At 35.6% G+C, this 21,973-nt stretch overlaps 2 non-coding genes across 2 annotated transcripts; both read left to right on the plus strand.

Annotated features, from left to right (window-relative positions):
• The first annotated feature begins 10,028 nt into the window (after positions 1 to 10,028).
• Positions 10,029 to 10,109, plus strand: TRNAL-AAG (transfer RNA leucine (anticodon AAG)). The gene has a single exon. It is a non-coding gene; the product is annotated as a tRNA-Leu (tRNA).
• A 4,514-nt stretch (positions 10,110 to 14,623) lies between these two features.
• Positions 14,624 to 14,704, plus strand: TRNAL-AAG (transfer RNA leucine (anticodon AAG)). Its single transcript has one exon. It is a non-coding gene; the product is annotated as a tRNA-Leu (tRNA).
• The last annotated feature ends 7,269 nt before the right edge of the window (positions 14,705 to 21,973 follow it).

Consider the following 21,973-nt stretch of genomic DNA (forward strand, 5'->3'; position numbering starts at 1 on the left):
TTATGCTCTAGTCTTAACTTGGTTCTCTTGTACATATTTTGCTAGGAAGATTATCCTCTTAAACACCTAATGCATGATATACATAATCAAAATATTCGTGCAAGTTTATTAGTGAGATATCCTATCAATCACCGAGCAACCAGAAGCTAGAACACATATCACTATAGCGCATCCTCCTTTCTTACGCAATGGAAAGCATTTAAAACAAAATTTATCTTCAATCTCATAATAGATAATTTTGATAACTTCTTACATCTTAAGTAGTATACTCATCCATATTACTCATATGATATTTTAGTCATGCATATTCTCTTTCTATCACTACGAAAAATTCAAAAAAACAACATGCATCCCAAAATCTTACACTACGGGATATCGATAATTTTCCGTATCATACATACAATGTGTTCTCATCCAAAATTACTCTTTTCTAGTCCTAACATGCATATTCTGACCACCTAACGTAAGAAACACTTGCATGCTAGCACATCCTAATAATCCCTACAAATATTACTTACCTAAAGTTTATATGGCTACTTATAAGGATGTAGTGTGCCTTTTCGAGCTTGCTTTTATTCTTATAGGTCGTAATTAACACAAAAATTCATTTATGAAACCTAATTAACGTAAAAATAAAGTTAGTATCAAAATTGAGATGAAAAATAATCAAACAAAGGTCAAACGAATAAAATAACATTCATGCCCTTCACATGGTGCAAGGGAGTTCTACACTCATTTTCACGCATGGCACTACAGGGGTAGTATAGCTGCTTGTTGATAGATGGGGTTGCGGTTATGGGTCAGATACAGGGGTACAGGCTGGACGAACTAGTTCCTAAACGCCCAAATAGCTAAACAAGTTGTTGAAAGTTAAGTTTATTAGACCAGCAAAGGTGGGTATCAGTGATCGCCTGAATGCTAGAGAGATCCCAAACCAACACTTTAATTCAAGGGTGGAGACAAATTTTTTAAGTAACTCCTGTTTACTTAAAAAAAATCTAGACGAATGAAGAGAAGATCGGATAGAAAAAGTAGGCCACAACAATTCCAATATAGAAAGAGTTCTAATCACGATAAGATTAGATCAACTTCGAATTCAAAGCAAAAAAAACCAACGAGTGGTGCAAAAATACTATGGACCAGCGATATGTGCATAACAAAGGCAGCCAATTCAACTGAAAGAAGGAGTGAGTGTTCGCTCAAATCAGTGAAAGAGGCAAGCAGCAAAAGCACCAGCGATATGTGCATAACAAAGGCACCGGCTGGAGAGCCAAAATTCAACTGAAGGAAGGAGTGAGTGTTCGCTCAAATCAGTGAAAGAGGCAAGCAGCAAAAGCACCAGCGATATGTGCATAACAAAGGCACCGGCTGGAGAGCCAATTCAACTGAAGGAAGGAGTGAGTGTTCGCTCAAATCAGTGAAAGAGGCAAGCAACAAAAGCACCAGCGATGGGTCCTCGACACGGGGGCAACAAACCATATGATCGGGGCCCACTCCGTCGTCGAGATCGAAGGGCGCGGCACCATCCTGTTCGTCGGCAAGGGAGGCATGGCTAATATTGTGAGCCTGGGTCAACTCGATAAGGTCGGCTGCCACGCTTCCATCAAGCGTGGGTTACTTAGGATCGACGAGGTTGCTCACGCAAGTTTGGTGCATGGCAAAACTGTCTTTACATCCTAGAGTTAGAGATAGAGCAACTAGTCAGCCTCTCGGCCAGGTACCAGAGGATGGAAGACCTATTAGAAAGAGGTGAACCACCTTGACTGGCGTCGCGCCTTCTCGAAGAAGAGGTGGCCGAACAAGAGTTGGAGTCTGGAGGACATGAGCCATAGGGCTCATATACAACAGGAAATTTTTTTAGATGGAAGAAGTTGGAGTCTGGAGGACATGAGCCATAGGGCTCATATACAACAGGAAATTTTTTTAGATGGAAGAAGTTGGAGTCTGGAGGACATGAGCCATAGGGCTCATATACAACAGGAAATTTTTTTAGATGGATGAAAGTGACACAGATTTAGTTGGCCTCACCAATTCTCTCTCTCTCTGTTATTTTTCGCATTTTTATTTTCTTCCAACATCTTCCCGTCAAACGATTTCCTCTCACCGAAAAGGATTTCACTTGTCGACTATCCTTGCTGATTGTCGAAAAACAACAGGCGGTGCTAAAGGCGAGGCGGGTACCCATCGCTTTTTGGAGTCCGCGCCAAAAGGCCGATGTAAACTCGCGGGTCCCGATCCGACACAATTGACATCGGTACTCCATGCAACCTCACAATTTCTTTCACATACAGTTGGGCCCAATTGTCTACTGTATATGTTGCGTTACCCGGTAGGAAGTGAGCCGACTTTGTCAGACGATCGACGACCACCCAGATTACCGTATAGCCCTTTAATGTTTTGGGTAGGCATACTATGAAATCCAAGGCAATGTTTTCCCATTTCCATTCCAGTATACTTAGAGGTTGTAGTAGCCCGGCGTTTTTCTGTCTAGGGGCTTTTACTTGTTGGCACACCAGACACTTACTCACGTACTCCGCGATATCCCTTTTCATACTTGGCCACCAGAAGTGTTGTTTCAAGTCTTGATTCATCTTTGTTCCACCTGGATGTATCGAGAAGGGTGAGTTGTGTGCCTTAGTTAGGATTTCATTCTTTATTTCGCTCATGGGTGGCACACATAAACGTCCTTGATATAATAATCCGTCATTTGTTGACATAGAAAATTTGTCCACTGGGCCTACTTTCAATTGGTCTACGATTTTGCTTAGGCTTGGATCCCCACGTTGTAAGTCTATGATCCTTTGTCTGAGCGTGGGACGCTCTGTCAGTCGGGCTATTTGGGCTACCACTTCTTCGATTACTACCATTATGTCAGCTCGTTTGAAATCAGTTCACACTCGTGGCTCCCTTGTGATGAGGGCCGACGAGTGTACTGCTTTTCGACTCAGTGCATCAGCGACTACGTTTACTTTTCCAGGGTGGTACTGGATATCTATGTCATAATCTTTTACCAGCTCTTACCATCTACGTTGCCTCATGTTCAATTCTTTTTGTGTGAAGAAGTATTTTAGGCTTTTATGGTTTGTATAGATTTGGGTCTTTTCGCCATATAGGTAGTGTCGCCAAATTTTTAACGCGAACACCACCGCTGCCAGCTCCAAATCATGTGTAGGATAGTTTTTCTCGTAATACTTTAGTTGGCGTGATGCATACACAACAACCTTGTCATGTTGCATCAGTACACACCCTAACCCCTTTTTGGATGCATCACTGTAAATCACGTATCCCACAGAACTCTCTGGAACTGTGAGCACTAGGGCGGATACTAGTCTTTGTTTTATCTCTTGAAAGCTAGCCTCACAAGTAGCATCCCAAACGAAAGGTACACCTTTTTTTGTCAATTGGGTGAGAGGCGTGGCTATTCTAGCGAAGTCCTGGACAAACCTTCGATAGTAACCCATCAATCCCAAGAAACTTCGTATCTCGGTGACCGATGTTGGGCGTTTCCACTTTGTGACAGCTTCTATCTTATTGGGATCTATGAAAATTCCATCTTTAGACACTATGTGCCCCAGAAACGAAACCTGTCGTAGCCAAAATTCGCACTTTGAGAATTTGGCATACAACTTGTTCTCCCTTAGGATAGTTAAGGCTTTGCGAAGGTGCTCTTGTGTTCTAGGTTCATTTTTGAGTATATCAAGATGTCGTCTATGAACACGATCACAAACGAGTCTAAGCACTCCTTAAATACTCGGTTCATTAATTCCATAAATACCGTTGGGGCATTGGTGAGTCCAAAAGACATCACCACAAACTCGTAGTGACCATATCTGGTTCGAAAGGCTGTTTTCGGTATGTCTTCATTTTTAATCTTAATTTGATGATATCCTGATTGAAAATCTATTTTAGAAAACACTGTCGCCCCTCGCAGTTGGTCAAATAGGTCCTCGATACAGGGTAACGGGTATTTGTTCTTTACCGTCCTCTTGTTTAATTCCCTATAATCAATGCATAAACACATTGAGCCGTCTTTCTTTTTGACAAACAACACTGGTGCACCCCAAGGGGACACGCTAGGTCGAATGAAGCCTTTATCTAATAGGAATTGCAGCTGTGATTTAAGTTGTTTTAGTTCTGCTGGTGCCATGCAGTACGGGGCCTTAGAGATGGGTCCGTTCCTGGTTCCAATTCTATTCCGAAGTCTACCTCTCGCGATGGAGGGATTCCCGGGAGGTCCTCCGGGAAGACATCCATAAATTTGTTTACGGATGAGAGGTTAGTGGAGAGAAGTGGGGAAATGTTGTTTTTATTTATTTATTTATTATTATTATTATTATTTTAACTACCTTACTATAATTATTTTTATTTGTTTATTTATTTTTGCTATTACATTTCCTCACCCAAATTAAGATATATAAGTAATAGCAAGAAGAAGAAGAAGAAAAAGAAAAGAGGAGAATAATGAAACATTCAAAGATCTATAAAATACATGTGAGTGATGACAAAACTGGGCACTGAGTCGTTGCAATCATTTCATAATCTATTTACATTACGAAATAGAGTATTAAACCATTTCCTATTTATACTCACATCGCTTTTCTTCAATGGTATGACATTGTGCACTTTGAGTATAAACTCTCATGACTTTGCTTAATTAGCCAATGTGGGATCTTCTCCGAACACTTCTGTCCTCAAACAAAGTACACCATAGAGCCTCCCCTAACTATGAATCCCTCGAATAACCTTCTCTTAATCGAGACTCGACTCCTTCTCTGGAACCCTCGAACAAAGTACACCCTTTGTTTGACACTTGAGTCACTTTTGACTACACCTTTGAGGCTCACAACTTCTTTGTTCGATATTTGAGGATTATATTAACATAAATAAGTTAGGGCATGATTCTGATATGATGTTAGGAATCATGAACATCACAATGATATGATATTGTTTGGCTTTGCTTTTGATTTTCCCAAAAGGCCCCATACCAATGGAATGTATTCCTTGTTTATAAATTCATGGTATCTTTTTAATTAGCCAATGTGAGACTTCTCTCCCAACAATTTTCCATAGAATATGGGGTAAAAACCCATAATGGAGGAAGGTATGAGCAAGGTTCAATATACTTAAAAAAAAAATCGCAAATATAACCAAATTGATGATAATGGGGATGAGAATGGGGATTGGCTAGAAAATGTTGAGGATTATTGGGAGTGAGTCCCACGTTGGTTAATTTAGTGGATGATCATGGGTTTATAACTAAGGAATACTTTCTCCGTTGGTACGAGGCCTTTTGGGGAAGCCCAAAGTAAAGCCATTAGAGCTTATGCTCAAAGTGACAATATCATACCAATGTGGAAACCCGTGATTCTAACATGGTATTAAGAGTGTTCCTGTTGAACAAAGGGGTGTACTTTGTTCAAGGGCTCCAATGGGAGTGAATCCCACATTGGTTAATTTAGTGGACGATCATGAATAAAATCTTCATTGTCTTCATACCCTTTGGAATGCTCGGAATACGATAGTGATGAACATGGTGTTAGATATCCGTTGAACCTCTTTCATGAGATCTTCAATCTTTGAGGTTGGATGGTTAATTTAGTGGAAGATCATGAATAAAATCTTCATTGTCTTCATCTCCTTTGGAATGCTCGGAATACGATAGTGATAAACATGGTGTTAGATATCCGTTGAACCTCTTTCATGAGATCTTCAATCTTTGAGGTTGGATGGTTAATTTAGTGGAAGATCATGGGTTTACAAGTGAGGAATACTATCTCCATTGGTATTGTTCGAGGGCTCCAGTAGGAGTGAATCTCACATGGTTAATTTAGTGGAACATCATGAATAAAATATTCATTGCTTCATCTCCTTTGGAATGCTCGGAATACGATAGTGATGAATATGGTGTTAGATCCATTCATGTTACAAGCGATCTCATAAGTCCATAAATTTTTTCTTGGATTCCATGAAGATTTTCTAGGTTCTTAGTTTGTCTATGTAGTGTGATTCTCAACTATTGTTTCTAAGATGTTTAGGACTAGCTCATCGGCTAATCTATACTCTGGGTGCACGCAGGTCTAAATCTTTGATTGCTGCTTATGATCCTAAAGTGCTCAGTCTACTGAAAATGTACTAACCTGAGTTGGCTCGAAATATCTCTAGCTTTTTTGTCCTAGTCTTAACTTGGTTCTCTTGTATATGCTTTACTAGGAAGATTATCCTCTTAAACACCTATTGCATGATATACATAATCAAAATATGCGTGCAAGTTTATTAGTGAGATATCCTATCAATCACCTAAAGCACTAAAAGTAGAAACTTAAACATTTGCAAACAAACAAGCTCAACCACAAGCTAACATCCATCAATAGCGGGAAGCACATATGAGTATAGTGCATCCTCCTTTTTAGCACAACATTTATCTTAAATCTCATACTAGAAAATTTTTGATAATTTCTTGCGTATTTTATAAATATCTCTACGGAAAAATATAAAAAAACAACATGCATCCCAAAATCTTATCCTAGGGGCATATCGATAATTTTCTATCATACATACAATGTATTCACATCCAAAATTACTCTTTTGTAGTCCTAACATGTATATTCTAACCACCTAAGGTAAGAAACGCTCGCATGCTAGCACATCCTCACAATCCCTACAAGTATTAGTTGCCTAAAGTCCATGCATCTACTTATCAGGATGTAACATGCATTTTTTAGCTTGCTTTTATGCTTGTAACTCCTAATTAACACAAAAATTTATTTGTAGGACTTAATTAACATAAAAATAGGGTTAGTATGGTAATCAGAATGAAAAATAGTCAAACGAATATAATAGCATTCACGAACTTCACATGAGGCTTGTAACTCCTAATTAACACAAAAATTCATTTGTAGGACCTAATTAACATAAAAATAGGGTTAGTATGGTAATCAGAATGAAAAATAGTCAAACGAATATAACAGCATTCACGAACTTCACATGAGGGAGTTCTACACTTATTGTTCTGAACTGTACAAATAGCTAAACAACTCGTTGAAAGTTGAGTTTATTAGACTAGAAAAGGTTTATGTTAGTGATCACGTGAATGCTAGAAAGAGATCCCAAACCAACACTATCATTGAAGGGTGTAGACAAACTTTCGAAGTAACTCGTGTTTACTCAAGAAAACATCGAGACAAATTAAGAGAAGATCTGGTAGAAAATGTAGGCCACAACAATGCCAAAATAGAAAGAGTTCTAATCACGCTAAGATTAGATCAGCTTCAATTTCAAAGCAATAAAAACCAACGAGTGGTGCAACAATACTATGGACCAGCCGAAGTCATTAAGAATGTCGGGAATGCATCATACATGATTCAATTTCTCTAATGGATGCAGACTAGCCCTGTTGTCCATGTCAGTAACTTGAAACGTTACAATCCTGACCAGGAAAACACTAGGCACAAGAAGGCAGTATGATCTCCTGCTACGAAGGAAGTAGGAGAGATTCTAGCTGAAAAGACGTGAAGAGTTGACGAAAACTTGACGAACCAAGAAGTGATTTTCAATAGTTCATGGTAGATTAGAAGAGGCTCTTTAATTTGAGATCAGCTGGAAACACATCAAGAGACTTTAAAGTCAACATTATCATACATCGCTAAGTTCACAAAGAGTTGGTTGTCAAAGGCATCAACCAATTGAGTGGGTAAAGATGTCACGGTCATGTTTGTTGAAGGCGTATTGCTGTCATGACTATTTATCAATTCTTCACCACGTTATAAGCCATCAAAGTTGTGGTTGTTGCTTATTTGCTTTTAGCATATAACATTACTTTCTTTCAAGTTGTTTTCAACTCATTTCTTCCCTCACTTTTTATGAAATAATTTATCTCAGATGTGACTCGAGGCTCGATCATACGTTAAGATTGTCCACAAAGTTCAATTTTCACATGGCTGACTTGTTCAATGGGTTAGAACAAGTGTCACACAATCGTTGTCCTGCTGCCATAAGAGTGCGATTATGATATTTGGCAATCCCAATTATTAAAGTGTTATAAACTAACTTTACTACTCTTCCAAAATCTCTCTCTTATAGATAGTTTTAAAGGCAATCAAGTTCATATGCCGTCTCTATCTCCTAAGAAGAGTCTTGTAATAGCGTATATCTCAGTTTTTTATTCGACCATTTCTACAAGGACTTATTTTCTTCTCTTACATCATAATTTTCAAAAAATTATATTGACTCGTAGAGTTGGAATACAATATCACTGTCTATCAATTAATCTTAGTAACAAGGTTATTATGATATGATAATAGAGTTTTTATAGATTTACCTACATGAATTTCAACTTTAATCTCACTTTTTCAAGAAAAATATTTAAACTTTCGTTGCATTTGATAAAGATACTTATATATTAAATAATAATCAATCAGATCGATGAAATATTCATAATGTTCTTTGACTTGTACATTCACCAGAACATTTGGGTCGGAAAAAATAATTTGTCATTTTATTCGTGGTTGTATAATCATGAATATCTCAGTCTTTTGTAATACCTAAAACCTATGTTCCTAGAAAACAAGCTTCATGAATTTGAGAAAAACTTATGTTCGGGACTCAAATAAGAATTTCAATTTTGGTTTCACCCCTTCGACTCAACATTGTCATGCATCCCCCGTGACCTAATATGAGTCTAACATCCTACAAAAAGAATATGGACATGGCATTCCACCCATTGAAGTGAGAAAAACATGTGATCTTGGTGTATCGCATAGGTCGGAGGTGGGTCCCATCAGGTTGTGTACTTTCTTTTCCATACATTATACTTTCTAGTTCTATACCTAAAAACACTCCCTTAAAAAGACTAGCTAGGTCACATGACCGGTAAATATCATGAATTAAAGAAAAACCTATGTTCAAGACTCAAATCACAATTCAAATTCTGGTTTTAGCCAATAGACTGAACATTCATCTACATCCCTCATGACATAGTATGAGTCTAACATCCTACAAAAAGAATATACATGTGATCATGGTGTATCGCATAGGTGGAGGTCTAAGATGACTGAGGGCATATAGCATGTTTGAGTCTCTTATATTTAGTGACACCTAGTTGTTTGGGCGTTGTATTTGGCTCAGGGTCGTGGATGTGTTTTTTCTCGAATCAACTTACTTGGCTTGGCTATACCCTTAGAAATAATGCATAGGTTTGTAAGTTCATGGTTCTGACTTTAGAGGGTCTATCATAAAAAGCTAAGGGTATAACCTAAGCATGTGATGTTCTACTCCTATCACAAAAAATACCTATCATTTCTATGCTTCATAACATCATAACTAGATGCCATATAAAACTTCAGGTTAGTCGTAAAAGCCATAAAACATCATAGAAGGTATAGTAAGGGCATTTTTCGTTATTTTACTTGTATCATTGGTTTGTGCAATGCTCCTATAACCTTCAAATTCAACATGCATCGTGAATTCATGGTATAAGGCCATAACACTTGTAGGCTCTCTTCAAATTTAGGGCATGAAAAGGAAGCTCTCATCGTCCTCTTTAACAGCTGTATGATCACCAGCTTTTACTTGTATAGAAACTCCACAAATCTTCATCTAAATTTCGAGGTATTTTCCATATTTGATTCTCGTACCCTCAGGCAACCTCAACAATTGGATGGCTTTGTGACGATTCCGTATAGGCCTAGGTAGATTCTTTGGTTGTTACATTAAGTACATGGACATTTCATATATTAGAGTTAAAAGATGACCAAATTGGTCTAAGGTATTTTGTTTCTTTTAATGTTAGCCCATCCCTAATCTATTTTCATTCCTATATCTTTTTAAGAAATATGTGAACATTAATGTCTAGAACTTGACTATTAATGTTGGAGTTAGTCTAAAATGTTAGATTAAGGTTTTGGTTCGAAAGGACTCGAGTTCAAAAAATTTCTTGTGGGATCCTAATAAGATTTAATAATTATGTTATCTTTTGATCCCTAAACCTTTATAAAGAATACAAATGGATTAATTTTTTTCCAAGCATCAAAGTTGAGATGGCCGAGTTGGTCTAAGGCGCCAGATTAAGGTTCTGGTCTGAAAGGGCGTGGGTTCAAATCCCACTCTCAACAATTATTTTTTATACGTTGTTTAATATTTTGATCACTTATAAAGAATACAAATGGATTAATTTTTTTTCAAGCATCAAAGTTGAGATGGCCGAGTTGGTTTAAGGCATAATATGTTGATCCCTAAATCTTTATAAAGAATACGGATGGATTAATTTTTTTTTTCAAGCATTAAAGTTGAGATGGTCGAGTGGTCTAAGGCGCTAGATTAAGGTTCTGGTCCAAAAGACTTATATAAAGAATATGGATGAATTAAGATTTCTAAGGAGTTTGTATCGAGCTGGTCCAAAAGACTTATATAAAGAATATGGATGAATTAAGATTTCTAAGGAGTTTGTATCGAGCTGCCCAACAAGGTGGAAAAATGACTTGAAAGTTGACCCTGACTCGATGAATTTGACTATAAAATTAGGAGCCTCCACCAAAAATGATTTCCTACCTACTTTGAGAGCCTATAACTCGTGCTATAGTCCACGACAAGGTAAAAATTGATTCCTAACTTCTTCTTTTCTAAGCAGTTTGTATTGAGCTGCCCAACAAGGTGGAAAAATGACTTGAAAGTTGACCCTAACTCGATGAATTTGACTATAAAATTAGGAGCCTCCACCAAAAATGATTTCCTACCTACTTTTAGAGCCTATAACTCGTGCTATAGTCCACGACAAGGTAAAAATTGATTCCTAACTTCTTCTTGCAATCCCATCTGCCACTTTTATGAAGAAGATGAACTAGTCACGTCACCCTAAGTCAGAACTTCCTTTAGTCCTTCACCATATTTGTAGGAATTGCTTCGAAATAATCCAATTAAGTAATGTTAGATTAACCTACTAAATGGACTCCATTACTTATGAGATATGACATCTTAAGGTTACACATGAAATTTGGTAATCACAGTATACATATCATGAACATTAAATGCAGAAATACTTCATTTAAACTTTCATAAAACGTCATCTTCATATTAAAATATAGTCATGGACTTATGTATTTTGAAAACACCTTTAAAATGACGCAACAAAAGACTAAATGATATGAACCAAGAGACATCAATCATACAATATATTTCAAAGAAGATGTGAAGAAAATATTGTTGAAATTATCAAAAGATATTTCAATTCATGCCACATTGAAGAAGAATGAAGTTTCATGTTATAAATTTTAGGTGGATTACAATTTAGAGTTATTGTACTTCATTAATGTATTTTAAGACTTTGTAGTTACTTTAGGTTAGAATTACAGAATGGTTAATTATGGCCATTAAGTATGAATGTTACCGCTCTTGGAATGCCTTTAATAGTTTCATTTTGAGACTATATAAAACCATGTAGGTTGATTACATATTGGTTAATTATGGCCATTAAGTATGAAAGTTACAGGTCTTGAAATGCCTTTAATAGTTTCATTTTGAGGCTATGTAAAGCCATGTGTTATATTTGTATGTAGACTTGGAAAATATAGTAAAAGGAGCATTTGTGCTTTTCTTTAGCCAATGGCTAAGTTTCTTAAAATTCTATGTAGTTTAGGTTGCATGTAGAATCATTCAAGCTCGACATGATCAATCTTGCTTGTGGAGTGATTCGAATCTCAAGCAAGTGTTCTTCCGTTGAGATATTTGATCAACAAGATTCATTCAAGCTAGACATGATCGATTTGGCTTATGGAGTGATTCGAATCTCAAACAATGTTATTGCCTTGAGATATTAGATCGACAAGGTAATCCGAATCTTATTCCCCATGTATTGATTCCTTATCTTATCACTAAATAAAATAAATAAACGTTTACATTCAAAACATCTTATCCTAGTCTAAGTATAAGAAAATAAATGTGACTACCATGTGCATGTGTCATAGTCTCGAGTTTCAATATCGTCGTCAGCCGTACAGGAATGCCTTGCCTTAACTTGAAATAGAAGTAGCACGTAGCTTGAGTATCAGTAAGTGACCCTACTATTGGGGTTAAATGGAATGACGGGTCCTATCATATCAGTCTATTTTCCTACGACACTATCCTAACGGGCAACTTGGATGTGTACCATATACTCTACACACAACCCATATGTGCGAGTATGGACTCACCAGTCAGCTCGCACACCACTGGGCCCCTTTCCTTGTCGGGCGAGCATGCTCTGGTAGCTCTTTATGTCGAACACCCGTTAGAATTAGTAACCGTCACGACAGCATTATGTAAAACATAATGATAGTTCTCCTGCTTAGTGGTGTACGCGTCCCTACTCTCGTGATGGAATAATGGTATCCCCCAATGCATGAACACACATAATGCATGAGATCCCAATATTTTTCAATTTTCAACATTATTAAATATAATCTCGCTACCGTTTTTCATTCATATCATATCATTTCTCATTTTTCAGTTCTCATATCATGCATAATTCTAACGGGGTTATATTTCATGTCATGTATCATGATATCAAGTCATTCATAACAAATATGTTTTATACATACAGTTTAGGAGACATAACATAACGTTCTATGCTTTTAACAAAACATTTCATAAAGTGTGATTCATACAACAATTACCTCAACGGTCACATAAAACAATCTAAACATAACATATCACATCATAATATATCGTATCATAAATATGTCAATTTATCACATATCTCGTACCATAACATATTTCTATTTTCTTTTTGTATTTTTATTTTATTATCTTTTTTGCTTTAATTACGTTGACCTGAGCTAATTTTTAATTAATTCTTACTCTCAAATCTTCTCTTTTAATTTTTAATCACATCCATACTCATCATCATAAATAGGAAAATTTTCCGAACACACACAATGTATGAAGCCTCCCTAGTTTTCATCTTTAAATCATTTTTATCACACAACCCTATACATTGTTCACACATTACTCTAATAACATATAAGCATGGACCTTCATACATTCATCATCATTAATATTAACTAGGGTTGTGCCTTTGAAAACTCGTCTTCACAGTGCATCTTAACATTTAATACATGCACATCATCTTAATATATAACATCATAATGTGAAGTCGTTTCATCATCATATATCTCACATCATCTTGTTATCATGCATCGACATCATCATGTCAACATCATGTAAATCATCACATCATCATATCATCATTTAACATCATCATGTTCTCATATAACATCACACATCATCATATAATATTAACTTTGTGATGGTACTGTCTGATCTGTGTGTAAATGCATTAGTTTTTTTAGTTTTTTTCATTCAAAGCACAACGATTATCTATAAATAAGGAAAATCGTAGATCACAAAGAAGATATCTTGGGACTAAAAGTCATAGAAAGGAAAATCGGATAATTTGCAATCTGTAGATGACTGGATGGACTTCATCAATGAATAAACAGGTATAAACTCTATGGTAATGAATATTTATAGATCAAAAAAATATATTATGATATTTTCGAGATTATTATGTACTTTGATATAAATGTTACTTATGTCTTCTGATTGAGTAGTTGAAATGTGAAAAGTATAATGCCATGAAAAAAATAGACAACTCCCTCGTACATGCAGAAAGCTAGTTTGGAAGTACTATATTTGTAGGAGCGCATTGAACAAGCCGAGGTTGAGACAATAATTTCAACAAATAATGTTGTTGATGATGCTTTGAATCCTTATTGAGCCTAATCGTGAGCATGTAAGAGGGCTATGATTTTGAGTAACTCGTTTCAAATTATCTCTCATTAGTTATTTTTTAATTTAATGACTAAATTATTGATTACATTATTAGAGCACAATAATAATACTCAAATTAACTACTAAGTTATTATATTGGCATGACTTAAGAGAGATTGTTGCAAAAGGACGATAGTTTTCTAATGATCCAGTTGCTCTTATTCATCACATTCCTATTGGACCACATGAGGTTAGAGTATGGGCCGATGTATCAAGGAAATTTAATGCGTACTTATGACGTCCTACATAAAAAAATAACATGTATGGAAAAAGTTATAATTAATAAAATTTATTAATCATACCCAATCACATATTTATATATATTTTATATATTTATATAGGTGAATGAAGTGATACCTTATTCATGTGAGAAATTAATTCGAAGATGACAACTCATCTACTTGATAAACTTCAATAAATAAAAACGGGTGAATCTTGTATTTCCTTAATTAATAAATAATTTATATTATGAAATATAATGATAAGAAAAACTCTGTCATTTATTACTCTTCCAAAATGATAAGTGTCATATTTTGATTTGTCCATCAATTTGATTTAGCTGTCACATCATCACATCGGTATGTTGTCTTGACTGTAATATCTTCGTTTTAGCTCTGATTGGAGTGATTGAAAAGTCGTTGAAATCATTATTCCCAACCATTCAAAATCCTGAAAATGGTTAATAATCAAGAGTAAGTTTGTTATCATCAAAACATCGATCAATTAATTAATTAACATGAGATTAAGGGTCAAAAAGCTAACAATTTGATACCTAAACCTTTATAAAAAATATTGATGGATTAATTTTTTTTCAAGTATCAAAGTTGAGATGGCCGAGTTGGTCTAAGGCGCCAGATTAAGGTTTTGGTCCGAAAGGGCGTGGGTTCAAATCCCACTCTCAAGATTTATAATGCAAAATTTCTTGAAAATTTCTTGATGATCCTTATATGATTTAACAATTATATTATCTTTTAACCGATGTTTAATATTTTTATCCCTAAACTTTTATAAAGAATATGGATGGATTAAGATTTCTAAACAAGATTGCTCACAACTTTGATGGAGAAATCAAATGTTAAGAGGTTTGTATCGAGCTCCCCAACAAGGTCGAAAAATGACTTGAAAGTTGACCCTGACACGATGAATTTGACTATAAAATTAGGAGCCTCCAACAAAAATGATTTCGTGCCTACTTTGAGAGCCTATAACTCGTGATATAGTCCAACTTCTTCTTGCAATTTCATCTGCCACTTTTATGAAGAAATCAAATGCCAAAAGTTATCGGGTGAGGAAAGGGGAGACCATTTTTAGACGTATCCCATGGGTGCATTATCTCCTCTCTTTAGAAGAAGATGAACTAGCCACGTCACCCCAAATCAGACCTTCCTCTAGTCTTTATCCATACTTGTAGGAATTGCTTCGAAATAATCCAATGGCATAAGTTAACCAAGATTTGCTTGAAAATTAAGTAATGTTAGATTAACCCACTAAATGGACTCCATTATTTATGAGATATGACATATTAAGGTTACACATGAAATTTGGTAGTCATTGGATAATTTTAAACGTTAACATGATTTATGCTCACTTTATGGTCATAAACGTTATTATACTACAAGTAAATGCTATTATGTGTTACAAGCTTTATGGTACACCTTAGGTTAGCCCACAGACTTCCAAGTACTAAGAGTTCAAACTTGTTTCTCCAACCAGACCCCTAATAACGAGGAGGGAGGAAAAACTTAAAATTCCAAATCACCCATATCCATATGGGTTGTGTCAAAGCTATATCAATTGGATTCTAGACACCATCACCTATCATAATCATCTTCCTTTTTACCCATCACCTAATCATATTCTTTTATGAATCGATCATGGTCATATCGTTTTTATCAATCTCTCATATTCATAGCACTTTAATACGTAACATAACCTTAACGTTTCATGAACATATCTTACTCCTATCGTTACATTATGTTTAGTGCATCCTTCTCGTATCCTATCTCAAACATATCATTAAACACGTCGTACCATAAGTATTATCATACAATTTACATATTATAACATATACTATCATGTCATAAGCATATCGATCCATAAACATTCACACATATCAATATATATGACACGTGCAGAATCATGGAGCACGTGTCAACATCAAATATAACCATGTCGATAGTAAGGCTTCTTACTTGGATGACCTTAGTCGAAGTTCTATCTAACTCCAAATTAGCTTGTTTTCGTCCCTCGAAACCGTTCTCACTTATGCCAAGGCGCTTCACCCTATTAAAGATGTTCACTAAATTCCATCAATAATTATAATTCCTAAAATTTGTTAAGTATTTAATAAATTCTTAATCTTTTCGTTTAGATTTAATGTTTCTTGGGAATAATACAATGCCTACCAACATACAATTTATTTGATACTATACTTTTGAATTACTTTATAAATGAGAATATATGTTTGTTATTGTAACACCCGCATATCGACAACGCGACTTACAGGAGTTACCATCGACACCAATAACAAACTCCGACAACCAACCATAAATTTAGAAATATTTCCAAAACATTTCTCTAAATATGGAGTAAAACATTTAAAACCAGTACTATTTAAAACATTAAACAACCGACGTAACTTTTAAACAACGAAAAGCATAACTACATAAACAGATCCAGACATGGATTCCCAATGGTCTCTAGCCCGTTGGTCTCGTCCTCGGTTGCCTGCATCATCTAAATCTGGAAAGAAAAGTTATAATAATTTTGATGAGTAATTAAATTACCTAATAGATAGCTAACTTATCTTTCATGAGTTATAACTAATCTTTACAAGTGTTTTTAAGCTTTGTTCGTCGTTGACTCCTAGTTTCTCTTACCAGTGTCACCTGTTCATTAATGCGGTATCTCAGCTACCTCCAGCTTAGGTTACTTACTTTCTCTATAGGCTTATCTAGAATTTTTGGACTCGTATGTAAGACTCGCTCTCGGTCAAATACGGCCCGTCTACTCATTTCTCTGGTGGCCTGTTCATCTCATATACCAACGGTCAGGAGCACTCATTCTCTCTAACTTAGCACTCAACACTCATATAAATAAGTCATGACTCAAAACCAATAAGCATATCCTAGAGTCGTAACCTTTCCATTAACATGCATAACATACTCATATCTAATGCATGTTTTCATACGTTTATAATGTTCGATACAGAACATTCTGGTAATCATTAATAACATGCTTACATTACAAGCAAGCAGTCACAATATACAATAGACATTAAATATCATCAAATTCATATTAACATACTAAGCTCTTAATCATGTAAACAACATACTCACATGTTGTAAAACAAGTTAAGAACTAGTTTAAAGAACGATATGCTACTTACTTGCTTTCGAATCCCTTTTTTTCTTGGATGTACATTTAATAGAGTATTTCAATCCAATTCCTATTAGACCTATATTTCACCATTTTCAAGATAAGTATAGACCAATCTTGATAGGACAGGTCAAAAGGAGTCGAAGGGGACAAACCGGGAGCCAAAACAATGACAAACGTGCCCCCACTCTCTCTGTCGGCAGAATTCACGCGCCCTTTCTTCTTCCTTGCGATTTCCTGCAATTTTCCCACTTTTACACTAATTCCCGTTAAGTCACGAGGCCATACTCCAATCCTACAACCCGTATTTCATCCCGACTTCTTCTACAACTTTATAGATCTGCTTATTACGATTCTAACAAGCCCTATTTCATTACCTATTACTCAACATACACCAAGATATCAAGTTTTAAAGGTTCGGTAATATGGGTTTTGTGTTACCTTGGTATAAATATGGGTTTCTTGTTGGAAACAAACGATCCAAACACTCGGATCGCTCCTCTTGATCCTCTGAGTAGATCTGGAGGGAGACCTTAGATCGAAAGTGCTTCAATGTTCGGATTTGAGCGTGGTACCCACCTTCCTCTTCTTCTTCTTCTTCTTAAAAACCCTAACTCCTCTTTTTCTCTCTCTGTCTCTTTTCTTTTCTTTTCTTTTCCTTGCAGGTCTGTCTAAACCCCCTCAAGGGTGGTGTGTGGGGAAAAATTACTCTTTTGCCCCTGGTTGACTTTGACCCAAATTTTTCATCAAATTACCATTTTTTTTTAAATTTTCCTAAGCTCCTTGATGTGTCCGAGCATCTTTTCCTAAAACTATAAACTCGTAAAAGTTAGGAGGATGCTTGTCTGAAAGAAGTGTAAGTCTGTACCTATTGGGCTTGGGGTGTTACAAGCCTTAACTTCACTTGCATTACTCGATAATGTACTTAAAAATGCACATCAATGTGGCTTATTCAACACAATAGTGGTGGAAAAATTTATGGAGTGAGTTAATTTGTGTACCAATTATTACTTACAACCATAATTTTTTAGTAATTCATCTAGTTAGGATGCATATGAAGGAACTCATGATCTAATATAGAAGACTAGTAGAATATTCTAGTCTACTTTGGAAGGTTCATGCAGAATAATTTCCATCATGATTAAAATCTAAGGTAATATAACATACTATTCCATAAACTAATGAATGTACATGATTATAACACAATTTAACTAACAAGTAGTATGTTTCTTCTTACCGGATTGAAATAGATTCATCTATCGTAATTTACTCGGACTTGTTAAAATGGCTTGCAAATAGACCAAGAAAAAGTGTACATGTGGAGACACTATGAATGCGGCCCACTTTTGTATATGATATAAACAATGTGATCACTAAATTGTACATGTGGAGACATGTGAGTGGGGGCGTCCTATGCAATGAGTATTGCATAAGATTAGACCATGAAGAAAACCATTCTCACTTTATAATGGCGTTTACTATTGAGACTGATTTTTTCATTCGATGACCTAGGTAACTCGATCTTAATCCTGAGCTAACTATGAACTCTTGTTTATTCAAAATTATCCTTAGATTTGCATGGGTGAGAGTGGCCCGAGTTCGCCGACTCAATAAGCCTCCCATTTCAGGGGTAAGACTGGGTGAATAGCTAGGGACATAGGGTGTAAGATGGAATTCACTCCTACCCGCTTTTAGGGATAGTAGAGAGGTTGTTCCCTTAAGTATTGACTCCAAGTCTTGAACAAGGGGCCCCACCCTCTAATTGGCCCGAGAGGGATTCGGTTTGGTGGTTGGACCACAAACCAATTGTTCATTAGAGGCCCGAGAGGGATTCGGTAAATTGGTCCAGCTCTAGTTACGAACAACCTGTGAAGGATCGACTTACTAATCATGGTTATATCAAATGGACAGAAATATATCTATAGTGATGGGAGTGCAACTACTAGGCAATAATGGAGTGTCTTAGTAGTTAACGAATGTGGGTTAACAAGGTTAATGAGTTTAGCGGTTAATCTCGGATCGTTGGAGCCCATGATTTGTAGGTTCATTAGGTCCCTCTGCTAGCTCATATCAGACTAAACCTTAGAACAGTGTGACGAGTGAGTTCGAAGTGTTCGAATTCAAATTAGAGAATACACACGAAATATATACGATATATTTAACAAAATTTTGTTTTAATTATGAATTAAACAAAAAGAGAGAATGGGAGATATTTGAATAAGATTTAAATATTTTAATTATGAATAGGGATTCATAATCAATATGTACCGGAATTGATTGAGATTGGCACTGGATTTAATGTTAAATATTAATTAAATTGTTTAATTAATCATTTAATATTATTTTGATTTGAAATTAATTGTTGAATTAAAATAGAGAAAGTTAAAATGTTGACTTCACTGGGTGGAAAAATCCATGTTTGAGTTAGTGGAATATTGAGTGTCAATATATAGTTTAACCAAACATGCATGTTTGCCAAATAAACCCCACAAATTTGATTGAAATTTTGAGTGTCAAAATTTGATAATCTCAAATTTGCATGGACAGGCAAATATGACCCTATAAATTGAGTAATAAGGTACATGGAAATTTGGCTTGAAAAACTGTGTGAAAATCTCTCAAAACTCTCTCTTTAGATATACTAAATTCCTATCAAGTTTAGTCACTCACCAGATTCCACAATCTCGTTTTAAGGCTAGAGAATAGTAGGGAAGATACTAGTGGTTGTTCAAAACCGGTTCGTGAGGAAAAAGAAATTTGAACTACAAAAGGTTAATATTCAAACTCATTGAGTTTTAATGCTTTTGAGCATGCTAGCTAATTTACTATAATTAATGTACTTAGAGTGCCTAAGATCCAAATTGCTTCCGCACGTGTTCAGTAACACCACCACTTCCAATCTTTACATGTCTATAATGGAGTAAGAATTGAGGAAGGGTTCGCTCTTGTTAAACTACATCAAAATCAAAGTGTTTTTATATGAGAACCTTTCATCTTAGCCTTACGAGCCAAACATATGATTTATGTTAGAGAAAATGATGCCTCCAATTGCTATGTCCTATTAAAAATACCACAAATAGGCTTTCATGACTTTGATATGTACGATCGACAATATGTTGATACGATGGTTGTCAATGAACAAATTCTTAGTACATTGGAAGACATTGATAAAAATACTGAGATCACGTATGCAAGACAAGATATTGAGGGCATATTTATTTGAGGAACAATTCGGGACGTTATATAAAATATTTTTTGTGAACACATTATACTCTATATATAATATTAATTTTGTGACGGTACTGTCTGATTGGTGTGTAAATGCATTTTTTTTTTTTTTTTCATTTAGTGCATAACGATTATCTATCAATATTAATATCAAGTTGGAATGATTAGAGATAAGCTACATCCTCAAACCGTAGATCACAAAGAAGATATCTTGGGACTAAAAGTCTTAAAGGAAAATTGGATAATTTGCAATCTGTAGATGACTGGATGGACTTTATTGATGAATAAACAAGTATGAACCCTATGGTAATTTATATTTACCGATAAAAAAAATGTAGTATGATATTTTCGAGATTATTATATACTTTGATATAAATGTTACATATGTCTTCTGATTCAATAGTTGAAAAGTATAAAATCATGAAAAAGAGACAACTCCCTCGTACACGCAGAAAGTTTGGAAGTACTGTATTTGTAGGAGCGTATTGAACCAGCCGAGGTTGAGACAATAACTTCAACAAATAATGTTGTTGATGATGCCTTGAATAAGGTTATTGAGCCTAATCGTGAGCATGTAAAAGGACTATGAGTAACTCGTTCCAAATTATCTCTCATTAGTTATATTTTTTAATTTGATGACTAAATTATTGATTACATTATTATTTCATTTGTTATATTTTTCTTCTCCTATAGCATAATAATAATACTCAAATTAACTACTAAGTTATTATATTGACATGACTTAAGAGAGATTGTTGCAAAATGATGATAGTTTTCTAGTGATCTAGTTGCTCTTATTCATCACATTCCTGTTGGACCACATGATGTTAGAGTATGGGCCGATGTATCAAGGAAATTTAATGCGTACTTATGATGTCCTACATCAAAAAAAATGTGGTGTCACACATTGGTTGGGGAGGAGAACAAACCACTGTTTAGAAGGGTGTGGAAACCTTCCCCTAGCAAACGCGTTTTAAAGCCCAAAAGGGAAGCCCGAAAGGGAAAGCCCAGGGTGTGGAAACCTTCCCCTAGCAGACGCGTTTCAAAGCGTTGAGGGGATGCCCGGAAGGGAGCCCAAAAAGGACAAAGGGAGTCCAAAGAGAACAATATCTGCTAGCGGTGGGCTTGGGTCGTTACAGTTGGTATCAGAGCCCTAGGTTATAGATCTTGTAGACTAGCAAGGACGGATATTTTTGTGATATGTGGTTGGCTTTAAATATTGAAACGGATATTTTTGTGATATGTGGTTGGCTTTAAATATTGAATGTCATGATACTTTATGATTTTGTGTTGGGTAGGATGAGGGAAGGATGGATATTTTTGTGATATGTTGTTGGTTTTAAATATTGAATGTCATGATACGGTATGATTTTGTGTTGTGATGTGATCTTGTTAATGCATGTCTCTACGTTGCGGCATTTATGTTTTCTTTTCCCTGAATTATATAGTAGAATGTAAGGAATGTTACAAGTGAATCAAAACTTAGATAGAATCATTTTCTTGGTTTCTAGAACCATGCAGCACAAAGATCGTAGAAGAGGCAAGAGAGGGAGAGGATGACCTCCCA

The sequence above is a fragment of the Cucurbita pepo genome, chromosome 20, assembly GCF_057944985.1.
Source record: "Cucurbita pepo subsp. pepo isolate OVF chromosome 20, ASM5794498v1, whole genome shotgun sequence".
NCBI lineage: Eukaryota > Viridiplantae > Streptophyta > Magnoliopsida > Cucurbitales > Cucurbitaceae > Cucurbita > Cucurbita pepo.